Source organism: Ornithodoros turicata, unplaced genomic scaffold, assembly GCF_037126465.1.
Source record: "Ornithodoros turicata isolate Travis unplaced genomic scaffold, ASM3712646v1 ctg00000746.1, whole genome shotgun sequence".
Lineage (NCBI taxonomy): Eukaryota > Metazoa > Arthropoda > Arachnida > Ixodida > Argasidae > Ornithodoros > Ornithodoros turicata.
In genome coordinates, this window is record NW_026999400.1 from 552161 (window position 1) to 576580 (window position 24420).

General features: G+C 47.1%; 1 long non-coding RNA gene across 1 annotated transcript; it reads left to right on the forward strand.

Moving 5' to 3' along the window:
- Nucleotides 1-6533: 6533 nt before the first annotated feature.
- On the forward strand, nt 6534-9199 carry LOC135374749 (uncharacterized). Its single transcript, XR_010417106.1, has 2 exons — nt 6534-6927; nt 8534-9199. It is a non-coding gene; the product is annotated as an uncharacterized LOC135374749 (long non-coding RNA).
- Nucleotides 9200-24420: the final 15221 nt, after the last annotated feature.

The window sequence follows — 24420 nt, forward strand, 5'->3', positions numbered from 1 at the left end:
GTAGATTCCTTGCACCTGCTTTAGCGAAAATAAAGGACATATTTGGAACAGATAAGCTCTCCTATTCTACAATGAGACATTTAGACCCACTTCCGAATGGTGCTTGTGGTGCTTGTGTGTGTGCTTGTGGTGCTTGTGGTGACGAAGACACCTCACACTCTGTGTGGCGGAAGTAAATTATCAGGTGAAAACGGAAAACGTATCAACGGAAAGGTGGTGGTGGTGGTGGTGATAGGGCTTGCCGTTGTCGGCCTCACGTATGTGGGCAACGTCACGACTCACGCCCTGGGGGAATGTGCGTCCTGGGCCGACTTCTAAGGGAACTGTGCCGACATGTGTCTGAAAGCGTCTGAGGAAAACCCAGGAAAAACCCCAGACAGCACAGCCGGCACCGGGGCTCGAACCCGGGTACCTCCCAGTCTCGACGTGACATGGCCAGCACGCTAACCACTGAGCACACGGAAAAGATCCATCTTGTGCGCCTGCACAACAAATAAAATGGGTTCTAAGGAGACGGAGGAAGAAAATGACGGAGACGGCATTCATCAAAAAGTGGATGTCACATGTCGTGATCTTCGAAATTAAAAGCGATGACATAATCGTGAAAATATGAAAACAAACACGATGTAAAACATCTAGTTTTTGATTTGTTTTTTTCTTCTCTCCTCATCGTCCTCCTACAGGAAACGAAAACATCGTGAAACTCTAACTTGATCAACCTAACCCGCTCGCCTCCCAACTTTTAACTCCTTTACTCATTTTACCTTTTAGCCTGTATGATAATGTTATTCGAGTTCGGACATGAAAGTGGTTTTACTACTGCTGTCCAGCTTACAGACTACGTTTTATTACATCTCATTCTTTAATCCTTAACTATTTATATTGAATCCCTTTTAACCTCCCCATTTATTTTTACCCTTCTCAACTTTAGATATTTTCCTCAAGGCTTATGCCATCACAGTCACCTATCATCCTTCATCCATCATAAAATCATTACCCATTACGTCATAGTCACTCACCACTCACTGATGAAATTATGCAGTGTGTGGCATCGCAGTACTAAAAGGAAAAAAAAAAAAGAAACCAGTAAACAGGTCAGTAAGCAAAGACAACTATAGTGTCTCGAATGTCAATAGCACTTTGGTAAGAATGAAGCCTGCATGCAGAATGAATGAGGGGCCGCGGCGTAAAGCCCGTAAGTTAGCGCATGCGTACGGTGGCCGGAAAAGCCACCGCGCATGCACCTGAGGCAATGTTTTTGGACGCCCCTGCAGCAGTTTGAAATAGAGTCACTAAATAGGAGTACAGAGTATCGCGTTTTTCGGCGCCGGAGCCGCAGTTCGGTGTCCTCGATTGGACCGATCGCGTCACGTGGTTTCTTCTTCCAAGAACGCACCGTCCATGTTGAGTCCCCTCCATCCAAAGCCGGTTTCCTCGGTTGCGAGTTGGCACGACTACGCGCTGTTGTCAGCTGGAGAAGGGGGAGATTGGCGTTCCCGTTGCTAGGCGACGCAGCCGCGCCCGACCCAAGATGGCTGTCTCGCTCGCCGGCGTGGCTCAGTGTCGCTGCTCTGCCCCCTATTTAGTGACTCTAGTTTGAAAGAGAGGACTTTGTAGTGGTGTAAATGCCCATAAGCCAGTGAATGAAAACCCTATTTTATTCCTTTTTAATCTCTTGCGTATGAAAGAGTGGCCGCAGGAGAAGGGTAACGCCTCGAAAGTCAGCAAATGTGTGTGTGTGTTTTTTTAATTCCGTTTGGTTTACTTAAATTTGTTTTTGCAGGGCAATATGGCAAATCAAACTGCCATGAATGGATCAGTGAGTGAATGATGTGTGCTTGGATAATGGGGCTTTGCCCACTTTGTGACTGTTTGCATGAATCAATACCGCATAGAAAGAGTGCATGACGTATCACTAATGTTGGTCTTTGAGCTCTATTTACAGGAACGCAAACAGTGACCTGTGGCCCAACGTCACGTGCCCCCCAATTAATGAGGAGTGTGGGCACATGAGCTCTAACGCACGAAACGCACGTGAAATTGCGGTTAGACGCGGAATGGAGACATTCGTTGTCGAATTTCCGTTCAGAAATGCTAAGGTACATGAGCAGAAAATATGTCTTTTTTTTTCTTAGTCGTGGTACATAACGATCGACACACATTCAAAAAGCTTATGCCCTCTCCGTGGTCAGATCGGAGGCCATGACGAAGCTTCGACGGGTAGGTCAGTGCGCTTTTTTATATAATTTAAGTTGATTTCCTTGATTTAGAGTGATATTTCTGTCCTCGTGCGTCCCACATGATCGGTCCCACTACGCTCGAGTTACTATAGATTTTGGCGTTTTTGTCTTCTTTTGTTGCGCATACATTACGTTGTGGATACGTTCATAATGTAATATCGCAAGATCGTGATTTCTTGCTTTCCATCGCAACAGTTGTGGTACAGCTACCTGAGGAAGATCAAGAAAAGATCTTCCCGGAGCAGCACCGCAAGTGGTACTGCCCCGACGACCTTGTTATCGGCCGCGCGTTCAAAGACACGGCCCACCCAGGGGCGGACCGCGTTATCAAGGGGCCCTTCTCCAAACATGAAGGACCGGCTCCCTTTCGCCTCCCTCCACCGCGAAATATCAATACGCGGATTTGAAGGGAGACCACGAAGATTTTAGGAAAAATCTTCCCGGAAACAACACCGCAAGCGATGCTGCCCCGACGACCGTTTTACGGGTCGCGCATTATAAGACACGGCCCACCCGGGGGCGGACCGCGTTATCAAGGGGCCCTTCTCCAAATATGCATGTAAGGGCTGTTATGCTTTCGTTATGAAGCAGCATTCTTTTATTGTTGATTTCAGATGTATACAACTACGTGATCAACGAGCTAGAGGGTGACGGAAATCCTGCGCTGAGCTACAGAGTGTTCGCAGAGGTAACGAAGCTGTTTGAGAGTGGCCATGTCGATGTAGTACTGTGCCAGTGCAAACACCAGGTCGACACGAACAGTGAGCAGAGACTCGCTTCGGGCCCACTTTGGCGGCAACATGCACATATGAAGCGGGTTTGAGAGCAGGCGCAGTCAGTACACTGCTCATCAAGCTTGTAGAGGCGACAAACAAGGGGCTCACGACTGCTTCGTGCACTGACAAGGCATGTACATGGAACCGTTCAACTGCAAGGAACGTGACACCCGCTACTATGGAGGAAATTTATTCTTACAAGCAGCAGCCACCGCCGACAGCAGAGTTTGGAGCTCACACAGAAATGCTGCGCCACTTTGAGGGCTGCATTACTCACCCTCGCTCACTTTCCCGGTTTGGAGTCCTTCCTCTAAAGATTCGATATCCACTGTTGTTGGATCAGGTTGTTTTTCTCTCCTTGTTGGATCCCGTGCATTGCAAAACGCCTCGAACACGGGCAGTCTTTCTATAGCGACGGCTCGTGAATTTGACAAACTGCTTCGTCCCACACGATCAGATCTCTGTCACAATTTCTACACTCAATCATAGAACAAGTTCTCCCTCTCTTTTCCAGATTTTGCACAGAACTGTAGCACAGCGGCAAAAAATGCCAGAAGCACTCACATAGGCAAAGGCACACAGGCACTCGTAGAAGGCAAGCAATGGCGGGGCTACTGTGGCGCCACCTATTAGCGCCTGAAGCAACTGGCTGCTGTAAATGGTCTATAACGACGCGCACAAAATACCAGACTAGTTATAAATGTAGCTTGACAACTACATCCTAGCAGTCGCAAAGTAGTTTTAAATAGTCCTATGGTGATGTAGTTACACTAATAGTTAAACTACACTTTGATGTGGTAGTTAATAGTGATAGTTAAGCTACTTAAAAGGTAGTTACAGCACATCTTTGTTCAATGCAGCTAACAGCAGTATGCTATTAGCCACGCACTTCCTCATAAAAGCAGTTTTGTGGGAGATATAAAATGGAGGCGTTGAACTGACGATGAAAGATGAAAGTCGTAGATGAAAGTAGTAGCGTTGAACTGGTTCGTGAACCGGTTCGGGGCTGCGAGCTGGTTTGTGAACCGGTTCGATTTTTTGCGTGGTCGAACCGGAACGAAATCCAAGCAACGCGAACCCGAACCGAACCCGTATTTTTTGCGGTTCGACGCCCTGGTCACAATAACGGGGGAAGAATACACGTGTTCTCCCTCGTTCGTTCCCCAATATGTTGGCCATAGTAGAATTATTGGATTGTCATAATAACGAGGGGTCTTTACGCAAGACCTCCATCGGGAACAAACGTTGCCCCAGAGAAGTGGTCATAAAGTGATGATGTCTTACTAACGAGTGTCATATTAATGCGTGTTGACTGTGTTATAAAGGTTGCGGGGAAAATGATAAGCGAGTAAAGTAAGGATAAAAATTGTTGGAAGGGTTTCCTCAAGGGCTTTCCCTCGGTTGTCTTGCCTCGTTTCTCTTGAGACCCCATTCAACATGTACAGAAATACACGTTTCGGCAGAAATCAATAATGATCATTTCTCGACCGTGGTCAGGACCTAGGCGTGCAACTATCTTTTTACACGCGTAGGTGCACGCTGAATAGAAAGTAGTTTTTGAATTTATAAGTGATGGCGCAGTTTTCGGACTTATTTGTAACTTTACATCGTGGGAGAACTCTGGGAAGCTAACACTTTTCACAGCACCGTGTACTTTACTTTAAGTACACTAGATTCTTGGTAGCTTGGACTGTACTTAAATGGTCTATGAAACTATTCGGTTTTCTCGTCTCTGCGAGAGGATGGATGGTCCTCAACAGGCGACGAAGACTGATGCTCCGCAAGCGAGGACTTTTTACGAACGAATTGAAACGAACTAGGCGCGCGAACCTACCCTGCGCCACGCCTTGGGAGCGGTGCAAGGGCAAATTAGGCGTGGAATGATTTGCCCTGACTTGCTATGTGTCACGGCATGTTCGCCCCGTTCGACCAAGTTCCGTGCTCTGGAGTGGGACGTGGGCAAATGCTCCGTCCGCACTGTGACATGCGAGGTGAGAGGAGGAAGGCGCTTGAAAGGGGGAAAGCGGAGGAGCCGATTTTGACCCCACGCAGTGAAAAAAAAAAAAGAAATGTCGTGATATATGGATTTCTCAATGGGAATAACCTTTTTCAGCAAAAATCTGGGGTGCCAGAGAAACTCCATAGTCCTTTAAGGTAGAACCTGCGCCAATTACTCCTTGGTTGACTTGAAGTACGATCGACAAGACTCCGAGTCTTTCGGCCAACTACAGCACACAGCACCGATTTCTAATGACGACACAAACTACGAAACAAATAATACTTCGCTCGTCATTGGCTGCAAGGCACGAAACATTCGGCATTCCATGCTTTCTACGTACATTCTCGTATCTGTCTCCTATCCCATTGTGATTCTGTATGAATCAGAGCAGGGAGATGTGGCTTCATCATGTCGTCTGCTGTTTCTAGGACGGTTCAGGTTTTGTTCTTTCTGGTTGTTCTATTTCATTCCTGCTAACCCTAAAACTTTCTTACTGCACACATTCGCCTCAATTCGTACTGTTTTTCTTTGTTTACTTTTTTTTTTGTTTTTAAAGGTTAATCCTATGCTCTTTCTATGTCGTCTACGCTAACGGAAGCCAAATAAAACGTAAGTCCAGGAAAGAATAACATAGAAAAACTAATAAAGCGATTGGAAGCATCTGTACCTTAATAAACAAACTTTTCGTACTCCATCAGGTGAGACAAATACTTAAGTGCGTGTCAATAGTAAGTGACTTTGTCAGTAACTGTAAAGGCAATTCAACAGAAGACACGTGTTTCACAAGCGCAAAAAAAAAAGGAAGAAGAAAGAAACGGAAAGCGAGAATCTGCTATACAGTGCTAGAGGAGTGGAAAAGGGTCAAAGCATAGAGAGTAGCAAACGCGAATAAGGGTAACGATTCTTGACTCGCTAGGAACTTACTAACATCATCGTCATCTTGGATTTCATGAACGAAAAGAGGGCAGGGGTGCATTCTTCCAGGTGGCATCGGAGGATGTATGATAAAACGACAACTAGGCTCTTGTTTCAGATACCTACTCCGCCACAGGCATTACAGGGGGGGGGGGGGGGGGCGGATATTCGGATATTTCCTGACGAGCTACGACAACCCACAAGGTTTCAGTCAGGTGGCAATTGTATAGAAGTATGGGATTGCCTCACTTGTCTGTTATCACTTATACTATCATCCTATTTATCTATTATCAGGCGCAATTGATGTCGCTCTTGGGAGGCATGACTTTCCCCGAATTCATGTTGTATCCCGAGAAATAAGATAGCATTGTTTCATTGTTTTCAATGATTCCTACAGCTGTGATTTCTCCTACGTCGATATATGACGATATGTCTTGACGAGCTAGGACAACCCACAAGATTTCAGGTGACAATAGTAGTATGTGATTGTCTCACTTGTCTGTTATACCGAGAAATCAGATAGCATTGTTCTCAGTGATTGCTACGGGTGACCTCAGTATGTACAAAATAAGGATTAAGATCACCGACGAGTGCAACGCCGAATGTAATGGGGGTGGTCGGTACGTGTCTTATCAATGGTCTTTACTGTCATGGGCCTGTTCAAGGTCTACCACCTACCCGTCCACCCCCATTGCAGTCGACTTTCTGTACATTGTGCTGTTTGGACAACGGCATTATCAGTCCGTGTCCAACGTCGCAGCACCTAAAGTGACAGCAAATATTATGTCATGTCATTTAGCGTGAACACTGACGAAACAAGGACATAGTGCTCTATATAAATGGTCAGAGTAGTATTTCATGCCAGTGAGCAGCCATCGAACGAACTCCTACCGCTATGGTCTCTCTGATACGTAGCTGGTTGACGCCTATTATTCTTCTAGCTGCTTTGTGTAGCGCCTTCGGAACCCTGCCGAAGAATGGCAACCAAACAAGACGTGTAAGTATTATGCGCTTCCTCTCAGTTGAAGCCGGATGTTCCGTTTACTCGTTGTACAGAAAGTTTCTGTAGCTCGCCACATCATCATCCCATCTATGTGTGTGTGTCTGTACCTCGTGTGAAAGCTTCATCTGAAAATTATGTTACGGAGCAAATGTGTAGTTAGCGATGCTTTTTCCGTCACGTCGGACTGATTATATAGTATATATAAATAGTAGTATATTATATAGTAGTATATATATAGTAGTATATTTATATATAGTATATATAAATATATACTGAGTATATACTTGCTGAGATCCATGTGCCCCACACCTTTTTCTTTCCGTTTTCTTTCCGTTTCTTGTCCCCTTTTTGAAATAGCAAGCCGACCTCCGTCAAAGGTCAAGCTGACCTTTCCTTTCTTTTTTGCTTAATAAACATGCCCCCCCCCCCCCCTGTTTTGGCTCTTTGGCATTCATCGTGTCCTTCGCAACTGCATTTATGGCACCGAACTCTCTATTTCAAACTGTCACTAAGTTTTCGTATCTGTCATTTACGGATTTACACATTGTCGCATGTGTGATATTTATATCGATACTCGGAGATGCTTTTGTATATTAAATACAAGTCATGCAAACCTACCATATATACAAAAAGAACATGTGGTGTAACGAAAATTTACTTCTTCAACAGCAATATATAAAAAAGTCTGCAAAGCGAAGGATGAAAAGTATAACAAGTTGCAGAACAAAATTGAAAAGACGCCAGATCATCCGGTAGGCCAGTGGTTCCCAAAGTGTGGTCCTTTCTTTCGTCGCCCTTTAACGCTCAGGCTATAGAGCAGGAAAAAAGTTGGTGCAGCAGGGGGCATATTTCTGCCAATTTTCCGCGAATTTATTTCAGCATCTGCGTTTGCATTACGGGACAGATTTTGTGCCATGTTGAGTAAAGTGAGCACGAGGAATGTATTCTTGTAATTAAAAAAATAAAAATAAAAACGACACGTCCTTGACATATTTTTTTAGTTCAATTAAGGTAATTGACTAACTAATGAGGTACACTCATAGAAAACTCCTGTTTGGGTGTCAAAAACCTTCACAACTGTCGTGCAGAAGGTTTCCAATGTTTATCTCACGTACATTTTTCTTAATAATTAGTGGCCTCCTGCATCTCTCTCGTGCAACTCCCCCTGTATGGTGTGGTTGATTGCGGCTTGCGAATAGCCTCTTTCGCGGACGTGATTTAAAGTGTGTCCTACGTTAACTTTCTGTGATTTTTCTCAACACACCGTCGCGGACAACGCTGACTGAGGTGGAAGATGCTGGTACGAGTTTAAGAAACAGAAGGCCTTAAAAATTAACAAGAAGAATTCAGTGCTGTGAATTTTGAATCCGGGAATAACATGTAGAATAGGGCAAAAAATAGAACAGAAGAAGGGGAACAGGATAGCGGATACAGGTAAATCATCTTATCACTTAAGAAAGACGATACAATCTTGCGGAATGAATCTTATTGTCGAATGTTACAAGCTCTGCAATACGAAATGCAATCTTGCCCATGAGCTATACTTGCCAGTTTACCTAAGTGTATCTTTTTTCAAAGTTCATTGCGTTTACAATTACAGGTGACACGGGAAACCTACGTAATTGACGAAGTAGTCAGGTACATGACGGGTTTCCGGAGGATGTACGCTGAAGCCTCGGTCCGCGGCGGCGAAGGCCACATATGGAGCGGGAAATTCGATCTCAGCCGTTACACGATGGAAATGTTTGTAAAGGCTAAACGGTACGACAGTGATGCTTCAAAGTCACCATCCTTGGGATTATTCCTCAGGGTGTGCCCCGGGGGCAACGATGACGAACTGGCATGGCCATTCTCGCCTCCTTACACCCTGACGATTCACCACCCGAAGTCGTCAGAGAAAGATATCTCCTACACTGTCAGAGAACTGAACGAAGAGAATATCTACAAGTTTACGAGACCGAGATGGAGATGCAATGGGGGATGGGGATTTAGTGAAATGATGAGTATGAGAGACGCGGAGAGAGGTGGGTATGTAGTGTACGATTCTGTTAAGGTTTCTGTTCGAATGCCATAAGAACACGGATAATCGCTGTCTGGTGAACGTTGTTAGACTTACGCACGATAAGGTACACCACAGTAGATTGTTGGTTAATGACGATAGAATTTTTTGTCTGTCTTTTTTACTTCCTGTCTACACATACCTGCGCTAGAAATTCCACTATTTTCGAGCTTAATAAAATATGTTGCATCGCTTCCACGAAACCCACGCCGTTAGTGGAGTATGTTTCGTTGCTTTCTCCGTGTAAGTGCCTGCGTTTCACCCATGATTGTTGTCGGCAGAGACATTGCAATGCCACCTTGCGTGCACTTTCAACGTCGCATAGTTAAACAGACGGCTGCCATCCGCCATTGCATCATGTTTTCGTATGGGAGGCCAGCGGCAGGCTGCGATGACATGTAATCTATAACGATAACGCGAACAATAACTGATACGATACCGCAGTGGCCTGAGCCGTTTCTTGGCGTACCCTACGGTTACACTTGCAGGGGTAGGTGAGGTCGTTTCAAGGTATAACTCCAGTATGATTCTGCCCGTATAGAATCACTTTGTGGTGGCGGCGATTCTGTCCTCCGTGCACGTTCAGTATTCTCTGTTTCACTCTCTGGTCAACTCTGTCATCAACGTGAACATTTCCACCTCGTGATTCTCATTAACAAGGAGCTTATCCCATTTGATGCGGACGTCTGGTACGTGTAGAGACCCTAAGCACGCCTAGTGTGTGACGTTGGATGGGCGCTAGAGGGACAGCTGCGACATGTAAAGAATACGGAGGGACAAGAACGTATGCACAGTCGACTGCGAAACATTGAATATCAGTATATTTCGAAGCACCGTTCGACTTTTTTGTAGGAAGTAAACGAGAAGGATCGCGCTTTCGTCAACGAGAGTCAGCTCTGGAATTCGTTTCCCCAAGTTCTTCAAGTTCACCCACAATTATGTCTGCCTGGAGCTGCAGGGGTTAGGGTTCCATGAAAAGGAAAGATGTTCATTGGGCGGTCGTGGAAGGGCAGGTCGAGACAGGCTTGTCAGCCGTCTTCACGTGGCAACAGAAGTACGCCCAAGAACTGATGGGAGGAGAAGAAATATCTCCCCAGAGAGGGACATTTTAGCGAGGGTGTCAGCGGTTTCGTTAAAAGTGAGTCCACGCGGTGGCCAGGAATTAAACGTTACGGTGAGTTCGCGAATGCGATGCGGGGCAAGATGTACCAAAATGAACAACAATGACTCTGAGGATGGCAGCCAACCTGAGGGCGACGCCAAAGCTGAAATGACGGGTAGGGAGTCCGACAGCGAGAGAATACTTTCGAAAGCGGGAGGAACCCCCCTGAGGACAAGAGCCATAGCTAAAAACTCGCCGTCAAAGGGTGGCGTGAAGCCTAGGAGCCGAACTGGAAACTGCAAACCAAGTTGAGGGGAAAACCAGTCAGTTCCAGCGCGCTTCTCTGAAACCAACGCGTCCGTTACAAAAGTACTGCGCACAGCGGTTTAAGTGGTCCGCGGTAAAACGCGCGGTTTTGCTCATAAGGTCTCGTACTGTTGATGACTTCTATAGATGTGATGACGACCGCGTGTTAAAACTGACTGAGCCGATGCGATGTACTTTGGACTACCATGTTGCGGAAGAAGCACCGCATAGTTTACGCTGGCAAAATACTTACGTTAACCTCTTGGCTTTATGACGGCGGAATTACGTCGGTGAGCTGCAAAACGACATGCAAGCAAAGTCACATGACCTCAAAATGACATTTTTTACGACGTGCGACCAGGACAAGGTGGCGGTTTTGAAAAAGGCACGCGCTTGAGGGTACTTAGAAAGATGGCGGATTTGTGTCACCCCTGTGGGGTACGCGAAGTTGCGCAGCCACGTGACCGACTCCCAAATACCCTGTACAACAGAAAAATGATAACGCGCCTCGCCATGCAAGATTGCCAGTGTCGAGCACATGAAGACGCCAAAATAGAGTGAAGTAACAAATCCAATGCATCTGAATTTTTGGTATATTTTCTTCATTTCATTAATAATAACTAAAAGTTTACCGTGAACCCACCATATGAACTTTCAAAAATGGTTCGATTTTTAAAGAGTTGAAAAATATTAAAGAAAAATTGCAGGTAAATATAAATATAAAAAAAATTAGATACTTTGCAGCTGATTTAGGAACACTATTTTCGGTTCAATCATTCCTGAAATGAACGGTATGTGATATATTGTTAAATATCAATATGTAGATGGTGTGTACGTTGTACCGCTCTCGCTGAAATGTGTTGGATTACTCGCGTCGCATATTGTGGTTATTTCCGCTTGTGAACCCTCACCTTTGCATCCAAAATAAAGTATTCTCAAACGTCTAATGAAAACAACGATCGACATAAAGTATAGGGTTTATTCCCATGACGTCATCCGCAGGAGACCGCCAATGTCGCTAGCAGGCAAATGTGCTGCATTCGGCAGCCATAGTGTAGGTCCCATCCAAGCCGTTACCCATATCGTACTCACCGTATATTTGCTGTTTCAAAGTTATTGTGCTATGTGATTTGTAGCATATCCAAGCAATTTCCATGTTTCCGACATTAATAGTCATCCAAAAAGCTAATGGCAGCGAACGAATGCGGGAATACAACTTCGAGGTACCTACAGTATGGCGGCGAGGTGACGTCAGTGAATATACTCTATATGGGTAACCAGCCGGTAGATGATGATAATGCAAGTGTGTAAACACAGGCGCCGCCGACAGCTGCCGACTACTGTGTAAAGACGGCGGCGAGCGCGGGAGAAGGCAAGTGCGGGGTGGCGCATTTTGCGTCATGCATACTAAGCTCCTCCCGGTGAACCAACTCTTGGAAACATGCTCGGGTTTAGCGGAATGAAGCAGCCAACGGAAGGCAACGTCTTCCATGACCAACGGATGGCAGCTCCCTTGCGGTCACGCTTCCTTGAGCGAGTCCGTCTTCCCTGGGGTGTACTCATCTTTGGATTACTGTTGTCTTCGGAAATACATGCCTACATTCGTTACGATGGGTAACGATTTGTTAGGGAGTTTTAGGAAAACGTAGAAGTTTCACGATAACGTATCCGAAAACATGATAAGCCAATCGCCTGATTCCTTTGGATTGGCTGACATCACGTTGCTGATATCTGATTGACTGACAGCGATACCGACAACACAAGCAGGTCCGAGAAACATCTCTAAGACGTCACTTGGGGAAGACGATGATATCCCTAAAACATCTGAAATACAGCCCAAAATGATCCCTGTCACGTAACAATGGCACACCCAGATATGCCTCTGGGACGTACCTGGCAGGTCCCATGGGGCTTTCTTGGGGATGAGCGTGGTACGCAAATGGGATGTGCCCGGAGGCTGCTCCTCCTCTCCTACCCCCTCCCTTTTTCTGCGTTGCTTGGGCCCGTTACAAAAAAAAAGCGCACTAAATACTAAATGCGCTTGCCCAACGACGATTGAAAATTTGAAGCAGGGAGTTCAGAAAAGAACTAGTTTATTCTTACTATTGAGACTCGCAAGTGTAATTCTACATCCATCATTTGCATGCGGAATTGAAGCACTTGGCATAACAGTAAATCACAATACCACAGTATCAAGAGCAATCCACAGTAATAAACTGTATATCACAGATCAGCATTGTTGTGGCCTTCCTGTTGTTGTACTTTTGTCTTGTCTTGTTGTACAAGTACTTTCTCAGTTGGGTCTCAACTTACCTTACTCAACTCAGCCTTACAATAACAGATTGCACTGCTGGAAGGGAGATGCTCCAAAATGTTTATCAAACATGCAGTACAGTAAAAAGAGAAAGCTTAAAACATAACCTAATTACCTAAAAATTAATCGCTGGGCATATCACCTTATGAAAGAACCGGCTAGAGAGAGTTCCTTTCTCTATGTCACATGAACTTTGTGGTATCCGTGTTGAATAAAAATGAAAAATGACCATAAAAATATGGCACCAAAGACTGCAACACACTACAAGGTACCCACTGTTTTAGTCCTAGCAGGAGCGAACAAGACAAGCGACCAGTCCGGTTAACAACCACATGCAAAAATCGTTTATTGGCTCTTAACCACGCGCCAAATCCCCACGCGCTCGATGCGCACTTCGTCATCTTCGCTGGCTATAACACATCCCCCTCCTTTTGCAGATAAAGTCAAGTCAAGTCAAAGTCAAAGTCAGATAAAGATCAAGCTTGATACTTTTTTGGAGGGATGACGCAACGCCCTCTTTTTGTGTGCCAGTGGGTCGTGTCGGTGCACTGTTGGTCTGTCGGTACGTCGGTTGAAGTGTCCGTTTCGAGGTGGCTGCTTTGCGGAGCGCTCGCTGTCGATGTACTGGGCTCTGGTTGGCCTGGGAGAGGAACTAGATGCGTCCTGTTCCTTCTGACTTCTCCCTGCTCTGTGGAGACTGAATAGGACCTGGGTTGCGGAGTCTGTCCCTGGACAACGCCTTTCCGTTGCAGATCTATTACCCAAACATCTGTGCCGACTCCAAGTGGAGGTAGCTCCCGCACCCCGTGTCTCCTATTGTAGTGCCTCTCTTCGTCCCTCTTGTTTTTAGTTTCGAAGGCTGCCACTTTCTTGTAGTCAGGGGTGTACGGTACAAGCTGTAACTGCGCGACAGGTACGTTCGTGCGCAACCGTCGTCCCATTAGAAGTTCCGCTGGGCTATAGCCATTTTTCAAGGGTGAAGCCCGATATGCTAGCAGCGACTTGTACGGATCTTTTGTCTTCTTCATAGACATTTTAACGATCTTCACTGCCGCCTCGGCAAGTCCATTGCTTTGCGGATAGCCTGGGCTGGATGTAACATGTCGAAAGCCATACTCCGTTGAAAATCGTGCGAAAGGGGAGCTGCTGCTCTGCGAAAACTGCGGACCGTTGTCGCTTATCACAACTTCGGGAATTCCATGTCGTGCAAATATGGATTTGCAGTGATTCACGATGGCTTCGCTGGACAATGAATGTAGCCGGACTAGCTCTGGGTACCGCGAGTAATAGTCAACTACAATGAGCCACCACGATCCCTGGCAATGGAACAAGTCCATAGCTATTTTCTGCCAGGGCCTGTCTGGGAAGTCCGTTGTAATGAGGGGTAGCTTCCGGTTTGTCTTTAGTTGCAAGCATTCGTGACAGTTCTTCACCGTTTGTGCGATGTCGTCGTTGATACTTGGCCACCAAACAGCATGTTTAGCTCGTGTGGTGCATTTTTCCAAGCCGAAGTGGCCCTCGTGTAAAAGCTGGAGAATCTGTTGTTGACAGGTCTTGGGAATGACAATCTGCGTTCCATGCATTAGCAGACTATCGGCTACTGCCAGCTGGTGCCGTGCTAGCCAAAAGGGTTTAAGGTCTTGCCCGAGATCTCGTCGAGTAGGCCACCCGTGTCTGGTGAACCTGATGATATGCTGACACGTCTCGTCCTTCTCCTGTTCTTGCTGTATGTCAAGTAGACTTCTCGCTGTCCCTGGAAGGTGAGTCTCAACATAGTGGACGAAACACTCGATCTCCTCTGTAAGGTCTGTGCCGTCCGTTTTCCGGAGAGGTGTACGGGACAGGGCGTCTGCCGCTAGAAGGTCTTTTCCTGGCACGTACGTTATTTCGTAGGTATATCGCATGAGACGCATCCGCATGCGCTGTAACCTCGGCGTCAAGTCATGAAGCTGTTTTGTCGAGAACAGGCTCACCAGGGGCTTGTGGTCGGTCTCGAGAAGAAATTTTTTTCCGATCAGGTAGTCTCGGAATTTCTCACTCGCCCAAAGCAGTGCCAAACCCTCCTTTTCTATTTGAGCATAACGACGCTCGACATCAGTGAGAATTCTGGAGGCGTAGGCGATGACTTGGTATTTCCCGTCGTCTTGTTTTTGTCGCAGGACAGCTCCGAGGCCGAAGGAAGATGCGTCCGCGGTGACGACCGTCTCTTTGGCTGGGTCGTAGATGCCGAGGACAGGGCTTGTAGAGAGGATTTGTTTCCATTTCTGAAACGCCTCTTGTTGTAGTGCGCCCCACACAAATTCCTGCTTGGAGCTTAACATACACGATAGTGGCTGTAGAAGTTCTGCTACCTTGGGTACAAAGCGTGTAAGGTACGTTGCCATCCCAAGTAGCCGCCTGAGGCCCGTCTTGTCCGTAGGGGGAGTCATTTTGAGAATGGCGTTCACCTTTTCTTCGTCAGGCCGAATGCCTGAGCCGTCGACGATGTGACCTAGAAAGGCCACTTGTGAAACACTGAATATGCATTTGTCCTTGTTGAGCGACATCCCTGCTTCTTGGATGCGTGTCATTACAGCTTCCAAGTGATGGTCATGTTCGATTTGATTTGCTCCCCAAATGAGTATGTCATCCATGTGACACAAAACTCCGTGGAGGTCCTTCAGCAGCGTTGCCACTCGTTTTTGGAAGTGTTCTGGCGCGGACGATATCCCGAATGGAAGTCTGTTGAAGGAATATCGCCCAAACGGAGTTATGAACGTCGTCAAGTGTTTGCTTTGTTCGCTCAGCGGTATCTGCCAAAAACCCGAGTTTGCGTCGAGTTTACTGAAGACCTTTGCATTTTTTAGCATTGCGAGTGAATGTTCGACAGAAGGGATAGGATGAAATTCACGCAGTACGTAGCGGTTGAGCTGAGTGAAATCAATGCAAAGTCTAATTCCTCCTGACTTCTTTGGGACGGTTACCATTGGCGCACACCAGGCTGTCGGTTCCATGACTGGCGTTATGACTCCTAGCTTCTCCATACGTTGAAGTTCCTCTTTGGTTTTTTGGTATAGGGGCAATGGTACTCTCCGTGGAGATGAAAGGGCAAAGGGCCTAGCATCAGGAGCTAGCTTTATGTCATAATCTCCTTGTAGAACTCCCAGTCCCTGAAAGACCGTAGCATATTCCTCGAATGGGGATGCCTTCGAGAGCATTTGTATTGTCGGAAGGACTTTGAGGCTGTCTATGGCTGGTTGACCAAGCAAACATGTAGGAAGTTCCTTCAAGACGTAAATGTCTTGTTGGCTTTCTTGTCCTTGAAAAACTGTCTGGAGAGAGGTCATACCGGTGACCTTCAGCATTTTGCCGTCTGGACCCCGCAGGCGACGTTTGGGAGGTTCGAGCCGGATTCCCGTGAAGTGCTTAAGGAAAACGCTCTCTGGTATAACCGTTTCGTCAGCCCCTGTGTCAACTTTAAACGTTAACGGTATTCCTTGAACAAGGACTGGGACTTGCCATTTCGACGTTCCTCCATGAGCTACAACTCCCAGAAATGCAGTAGTTCCGTCGGGGGCAGATTGGGTCTGCTCAGCCGAAAGGCAAACTGATGAGAAGTGCCCCTTCTTCTTGCATTTGGAGCATATCTTGTCTTTTGCTGGGCAGTCCTGTCTTGCGTGCCTGTCACGGCCGCACCACCGGCAGAGCTTTTGGGAAGCTGCCTTTGAAGAAGGACGGGTTGTGCCTGCGTGAATCTTCCTGGTTGCCAGTGTCCTTGAATCGGACCCCGGTGACACTTTGTGCGTCGTTAGTCGATGTACTGTAGCGTCATTGCCTTTGTGAAGTTCAGCTTGCTGCAGCCGGACAGTTTCTCGCTGGCGAGCCGCTGTGATAGCCTTTTGTAGAGTGAGTTCAGAGTCGAGCTGTAGTTGTTCCGAAACTTTCTTGTCTCGAAGGCCTGCAACCAGTCTGTCGCGAATCAGTTCTTCGCGCAACGCTCCATAGTTGCATAAGTCTGCCATTGAATGCAGGACAGTCACGAATTCCTCCACAGATTCCCCGTCCTGTTGTACTCTCGTGTTGAACTTTGCACGTTCAAAGATGATGTTGCGGCGTGGAACGAAGTAGGCATCGAACGCTTCTAGCACCTTGTCGAACTTGCGTGCGTCTTCGGGACTAAGCTTCAGCGTGGCGTATATGTCCTCCGCTTGCTCACCCATAATGTAGATCAGTGCATCTACTTGGCTTAACTCAGCCTTGTCGTTGAGGCCAGAGGCAGCACGGAAACGTAGAAAGCGTTTCCTCCAAGTGGGCCAGTCATTCGGCGTCTTGAACGTGAAAGGTTCCGGTGGCGTTACATTGAATGTAGCCAAGGATGCCGTAAATGTCGAACGCTCTTGTGTGTCGCCGTCGGGGAGAGACATCGTTGTGGAAGCGTGGTTATGTTCTAGAACTTTCTGACACCATGTTTTAGTCCTAGCAGGAGCGAACAAGACAAGCGACCAGTCCGGTTAACAACCACATGGTTAAAAATCGTTTATTGGCTCTTAACCACGCGCCAAATCCCCACGCGCTCGATGCGCACTTCGTCATCTTCGCTGGCTATAACACACCCACAAAACAATCTGTAAAAACAAACAGAAAATACGACCTTTCATAATACCCTGGCATTCAAACACTAAGAAAAATTCCAATGAAAAAGACTCTGACTTCGCCTGAACATGTTGATGAGATGCGGCGACCAGGTGTCGTTCTTCTCGCAACAGTGTGTGAGTGTGAATAAAGGATGGTACTTAGGCGATGGCAGGTTCCAATAAGACAAGGAGATAATCTCAAATGTATCAAAGTTCCAAGCACTGTGCACTTATCTGCATGTACAGCACATGAAAGGTGAAAAAATACTGACTTGTAAAACGTAAAAAGTGTAGGTAGCCACATATTCAAGCACACATGATGCTTCAGGTACGAAAATTGCAGTCAGTTTTGGAAGTGCTTTCTCCGGGTGGGAAGGCCGTGATTCCGTCAAGTTCGCCGTCACGAATGTCACGAACCTCATCCACATCACTGCTCCCGTGGTCGAGTGGTCCCGAGTCACGGGACGTGAGTCATGATCACTAGGAGTGTTCACCAACATCGAAAGCGGTTCGCTTGACTGGCACACAAACATCGAACGCGTTTCACTGCCGGCGTCACCATCGTTGCGACAGTCATATGATGCTCCTTCAGTTTATCGCGCAAAAGCTTCCCGCTACAGCTTGGATCACATGACGATGAAGTGTTCGCCTTGACGTTCGTTTGCTGCGTCTCATGATGAACACACTTTGATCGAGGAGTAGCTCACGATGTTCCTAAACCGAAGTTAAACGAAGAAAAACGCGCGCTTGAGCATTACAACGCTTTGCATGCTTTCAAACTAACAGCAAGCTTCACTCTCGATTCCGAATAACACAGCAAAAGTATACTTACAATTCATTGACTTAACGCCGCTGACAGCAACATTGACAAGGCCTCGTTGGAGCACATGCGATCGCAAGAAGACCGTTGAAAATTGAACCCCAAGCGTGTAACACGGCAACGGTTAACCGCGGCATAAGAGTTCCCGGATGCGTGGAGCCTTCGACTTGTTTAGTACGTTGCATGAAGTGCGGCGATCACTGATAATGTGGACGTGTATTTTTCCGTAGGTGTGAAGTGGACAATAAGGGTTATTTCAAAATGTAGCTTCTCTGCACATAACCGAAGGCAACTCATGAGATGGCGCAGTCAGCAGTCTCTCCCTCCTCCTCTCATTGCCGTGCATCAGTTCCCCCTCCACTCGTACAGAGGTCTCTGACATGCTCCCATGGGGACATTTTTCGGACCTCGTTGCACGACGTAGCAAGCAGAAGTACTGAAGGCATCCCCACGGATCCCTCAATCGAGCCAGCGACGTTGGGATCTGTTTGGGACGTCCCCAAAACGATACGTGTTGTCGGGGAGGAGCCGGAGCGCGCTCACGATTTCCTAAAATTCCCTATTGATTTCGCTCACAAAGCATACAAACGCCACTTCAACACGGCTGGCGGTTCCGCACGTAATCTCCCAGATAACATATGATTGTTTGATATGACAACGTTTATCTTGTGATGCCGATAGCATTACTCAATTATGCACGCGTGGCCTCCTGCGCCGGAGGTCGTTCCTCTATCAGGGCCTCACTTGGCGACACCCGACGCGACGTCGTGAACGGACGGCGGAAATAGATGTGCATTTCCGGCGTTGAAACAGGATAGACGTCGAGCCAAAAAACTTGCCATGCCGAACTTCTTTCACGACGTCGGCGAGAGCTGACGAGAACGATATACCGGCGAACGACATACAGGCCAATCAGGTGACACAGAAAGGCCACGCCTCCTGATTTTTCGTCTGCTTTTGACGACGGAATGCCACTGTGGTGGGAACATGAAATTCCTGACCAGCTCCGGTGGCGCACCGGTAACGCGTGCGCTTGGAGACTGGGAGGTCCGCGGTTCGAATCCGCGGGCCGGCTGTGCCGTCTAGGTTTTTTCCTGGGTTTCCCTCAGATGCTGGCACAGTTCCCCTGAAGTCGGCCCATGGACGCAGCTATCCTCCCCCCGAGCGGATTCCTTCGCTCGGTCTTCCACTTCACCCTTTCCTCTCCTCCTCTCCACCACCTTTCCCTTCCCGAGAAACATGCCGCCTAGTCAGGCAGGCAGACCTCTCGGTTCCTCCAACGACACTCCTCCTCCTCCTCCTCCTGAAAAACCCGCCGCTCGGACGGAGCGGCGGAAATGCGCCTCTACTTCCGCCGTCCGTTCACGACGTCGCGTCGTACGTCGCCAAGTGAGAACTGGCCCTCATATGCCTCCATCGGCGAGTTTGTCCGCTTGTTATCCCACGTGACTGCGCAGTGTTGGCAACAAACGGATCAGTTCCGCTGGTTCCGATCAGTTCGAGTGGCACTACGAAGCCACAAATCGACAGAGTCCGAGGTAACTCGTTACTGTAACTAAGTTCCTTGTTTTGGTAACTTGCAGCTTAAGTCGGTACTTTTGCGCGTGGTAACTTTCAGAGGAACTCGTTTCTTTTTCAGGTAACTTTGCCAAAGTAACTTAAGCTAAGTTCCAAGTTACTTTTAATTAGTTTTTCACTCACGTCCACTTATTTTCTTGCTTTCTCTCCGGTTCTTTCATGGCATTTCAGGCCATAAACGTGATATTCAATCAATGACAGTATTCCAGTCAGGAATTAAGTACCGCTGTCATTGAAATGAAGCTGAACTATTGTGCGCCCACAGGGACCAAGATGCAAAGCGTTCGAATTGTTGCGCATAAACGAAAACGATCTAAGCGTGTTGCACTCCTACGGAGGCAACTCACTGTCGAACGCAACTGCTCACGCGCCCAGCACCTGTGTATAGTGCTACTTTGTGTACGAAGTAACTTGGAAGTAACTCGTTCTTTTTTTAGGTAACTCCGTAACTGCGAGTTACATTTCAGGCTGAATAGCTTCGTTATTAACTTAGTTACATTTTTCACACGGTGGCTTAACTCGTAACGAGTTCTTTATGACGGTTAACTTCTCGATCTATCCAAATCGACACCTAATGAAGCAGTTATGGGAGACCTTGGTCTCTCCTCATTCGAAGCAAGAGACAGCAAACTACCTTACGAGAGCAGACTTATTTAAGTGGAAGAGAACAGGTGGCCACGAATAATATATGAAGCCACACTACTCATGGGATTAACGACCAAATGGAATCAACCAACAAGAAAGCTGGCAGATAAGTACCACATCCCCGTAATGCTTCTGGACCGTACCTCACACTCACTTAATAAACATATCCCCCCCCCCCCCCACCAGCAACAAAGAAGTACGACAACAAATTACAACAGCAGAGACGGAAGAATGGAAACGCCGAATGGAAAACAAACCAGCATTAGAAGTGTACAGATCAAGCAAAACAGACCTAACCAACGTGCTAGGACTCTACGATAATTCCCGAGAAAGCGGCCTACTATACGAAGCTAGAAGTGGCATGTTGCGAACACGGGAGTGGAGAAACAAATTCGAAGCAACGGATGCACAATGCCAGCTATGCGGGACGGGCCAGATTGAATCCACATATCATGTGGTAACGAGGCTCGTGCACATGACGTCACGCGCAGCCTTTGAGCGCCTTTGAGCCACGTGACTAGGGAAAACATGTGGATGTGTCACATGCGTCCTGCTGCGGGCCGAATGAGGTAACAGCATGTGTTTTTCCAATATCACGCATACCGCAACAACTCACGACATGCCCTCCTACTGTAACTCCGGTGCGGCAATATGTTTTCCCGAGTCACATGACTAAACGTGACGTCACTGCACAAGCCTCATTGAGTGCACGGCACTGGGGTCCCCGCGCAGGTGTTCTATACAAGAAGCACTCGAACTCCTGTCAAGAAACGGCGACGAAGCAGAAGTGACAACCACAAAGCTCCGATTTGGACAATGGGCTCTCCAAAAACGTCACGAAGTAAGAACTGAGAGGAAGGAAGTACAGAACTGAGCAATAGCAACAATAGTAGTATACCGGATCTATGCAAACTGCCCAGCGCCAACACGGCCAGAGTGACAGTAGAAATCTCATGCACCAGAAATTGAAAATAGGAAAACTGAAAATTGACACATTTGTAGAGACAACGAAGAAATAGTAGGTAATTGGTACGTCCGCATCTCGGGCTACCGAATGCAGGACCCTCGTTACAAAGAGGCCCGCCAGGGGTAGCGCTACGAATCCATCCGTAGTTATAGGGGCAGAAATTCGTCCACAGACACTGTCCATGACTACAGTGCCCAACGGATGGCTGCTCCCGGGCGGTCATGCTCGGGGATAGGAGAATCCCATTGACGGCGCGCCTAGTACGTTCTCTAGAGTCTTCCTATAGACCGTTTACAGCACAGTTATCCTGGCGCCGCCATCTTAGCGCACATGACCTTGCGCACCCATCGCTTGCCTTCTCTTTCGGTTGCCTGTTGGCACGGCGCTCGCAGTATTGCGTTGCAACCCAGGGATGCTTCCCCAATTTTAAACTTTTTGCAACGAATTCGGGATAGACGGATGACACGAGGCTTTGGCCGAAGCTTCAACAGCCAGGTTAGTGCGCTTTTTTACATAATGTAAGTTCATTTGCTTGATTTAAGGTGATATTTCTGTCCTCGTGCGTCCCACATGATCGGTCCCACTACGCTCGAGTTACTACATATTTCGGCGTTTTTTGTCTTGTTTTGTTGCGCATACGTTACGTTGTGGATACGTTCATAATGTAATAACGTAAGATCGTGATTTCTTACTTTTTATTACAAGAGTTGTGGTACAGCTACCTGAGGAAGATATTCATGTAAAGGCTGTTATGTTTTCGTTATGAAGCAGCATTCTTTTATTGTTGATTTCAGATGTTTACAACTCATGATCAACGAGCTAGAGGGATATGGAAATCCTGCGCTGAACTACAGAGAGTTTGCAAAGGGAATGAAGCTGTTTGACAGTCAACATGTCAGTGTAGTACTGTGCCAGTGTAACGATGGTGTATGCATGGCGGCAACATGCACATGTAAAGCGGGTTTGAGCAGCAGGCGCAATCATATTTGTACACTGCTCATCAAGGTTGTAGAGGCGACAAACAAGGGGCTCACGAGTGCTTGGTGCACTGACAAGGCATGTACATGGAACCGTTCAACTGCGTGACCCCTGCTACTATGGAGGAAGTTTATTCTTACAAGCAGCAGCCAACGCCTACAGCAGATTTTGGAGCTCACACAGAAATGCTGCGCCACTTGAGGGCTGCATTACTCACCTTCGCTTCCTTTCCTGGTTTTAAATCCTTACTCTGAAGATTTGATACCCACCGTTGTGTCTCCTTGTGGGAACCCGTGCATTGCAAAAGGCCTCGAACACGGGCAGTCTTTGTATAGCGACGGCTCGTGAATTTGACAAATTGCTTCGTACCACACGATCAGATCTCTGTCACAATTTCTACACTCAGTTTCTACACGGAATCAGTCTTCCCTCTGTTTTCCAGATTTTGCACAGAACTGTAGCACAGCGGCAAAAAAAAAAGGTACTCACATAGGCAAAGGCACACAGACACTCGCAGAAGGCAAGCAATGGCGGGGCTACTGTGGCGCCATCTATTAGCGCCAGAAGCAACTGGCTGCTGTAAACAGTCTCGCCTCTAATCCCTCCTCATAAGTGGTTGCCGATTATGACATATGATCGTTGTAACCAGGGAAGGGTAATGGTAACGGAAACATTACCGAAATTGAAGATGGTAACGGATAACGAAAACGCATACCACTGTCCTCCATTACCGGAAACAGAAACGGAAACGAAAATTATCGTACGGTATTGGATTCCGGTAATGGCTATTACTGCTGTGCAGTGACATTTCAGTGACTTTTCATTTTAGTTTTGTATTTTGATGACTTCATTCTCTGTAATGCTCTAAATACTACATGAGAGCATGGAAACCACAGGGGTGGCATCCAATGTATTGCTCCGTAGACGAAAGCGTGCTGCGCAAACGCAAAGCATCCTGGACATGTCCTGGTCGCACGTCACAGCAAACGTCAAGGCACACGTGACCTTAAAGATGGCGGCGCCCGTGATCGGCGGCCAGACCGTTTGTAAACAATGCTGTTGTTGTTTCTGGACGACGTTTTGGATGTTTTTCGATCACAGTAATTATTTTTACCCGATAATCTCGCAATAAAACGCGCAGTTTTACACATAAAACCTCGTATTGTTGACAACTTCCAAAGATGTGATGACGACCGCGCGTTAGACCTACCGAGCCGATGCGATGTACTTAAACTAAGGTGAAATGGGCTACCATGTTGCGGAAGAAGCACCGCACAGGTTACGCTGGCAAAATACGTCATCTCTTGGTGTTATGACGGCGAAACTATGTCGGTAAGCGGCAAAACGACATGTAAACAAAGTCACATGACCTCAAAATGACGTTTTCTACAAGATGGCAGTTTTGCAAAAAGCACCCGCTTGAGGGTAGTTACAACTATGGCGGGTTTGTGTCACCCCTGTGATGGAAACAAATCGCAATATTACATATCGAGGGTGCATCATTCGCTTACCTACTCGTGGCATTATACGTACTAACATCATCAAGACATGAGCTTACACAACATAGACTCCACGCACTCCTCTCCACCATAGCACGAGGATGACAGCCCACGATTTTTGTTTTCATTTTTTTACTTTCTTTATTTCACCGTGGCTGTGGCAGTATTGTTTACTACTGAGAGCGTCCGCCTATGAATGCTACATTGGATGAAGGTTACGCCCATCTTGGTTTGCTGGAGTCAGAGTGACTGTAGACAAAAGTCTGACTGAAGACATGTTCTTACACTTCTTTAAAAATCCTGCAAGATGCGCGCATCCCAGCGACGTAAAATTACTTGTGTGGTGTGTACGCGTGACACCAAAGCAATATTTGGGCAGAACAGGGAGGCTGTCCTCCGTTCCATTACTGGGCAGTAACGGAAACGAAATTCAAAAGCTGGTATCAGAAACGGATAACGGAAACGAAAATATAGCAGTAGCGAAAATAGGTCCGTTACCCTTTCCTGGTTGTAATCTTGTAGGCTGTGTGTGAGTGCAGCACTGCGCAGCAGCCAGGTGCGCGCAAGCCAGGAAGCGCGGAGTGCCGTTTTTCAAGTCTAGCAACC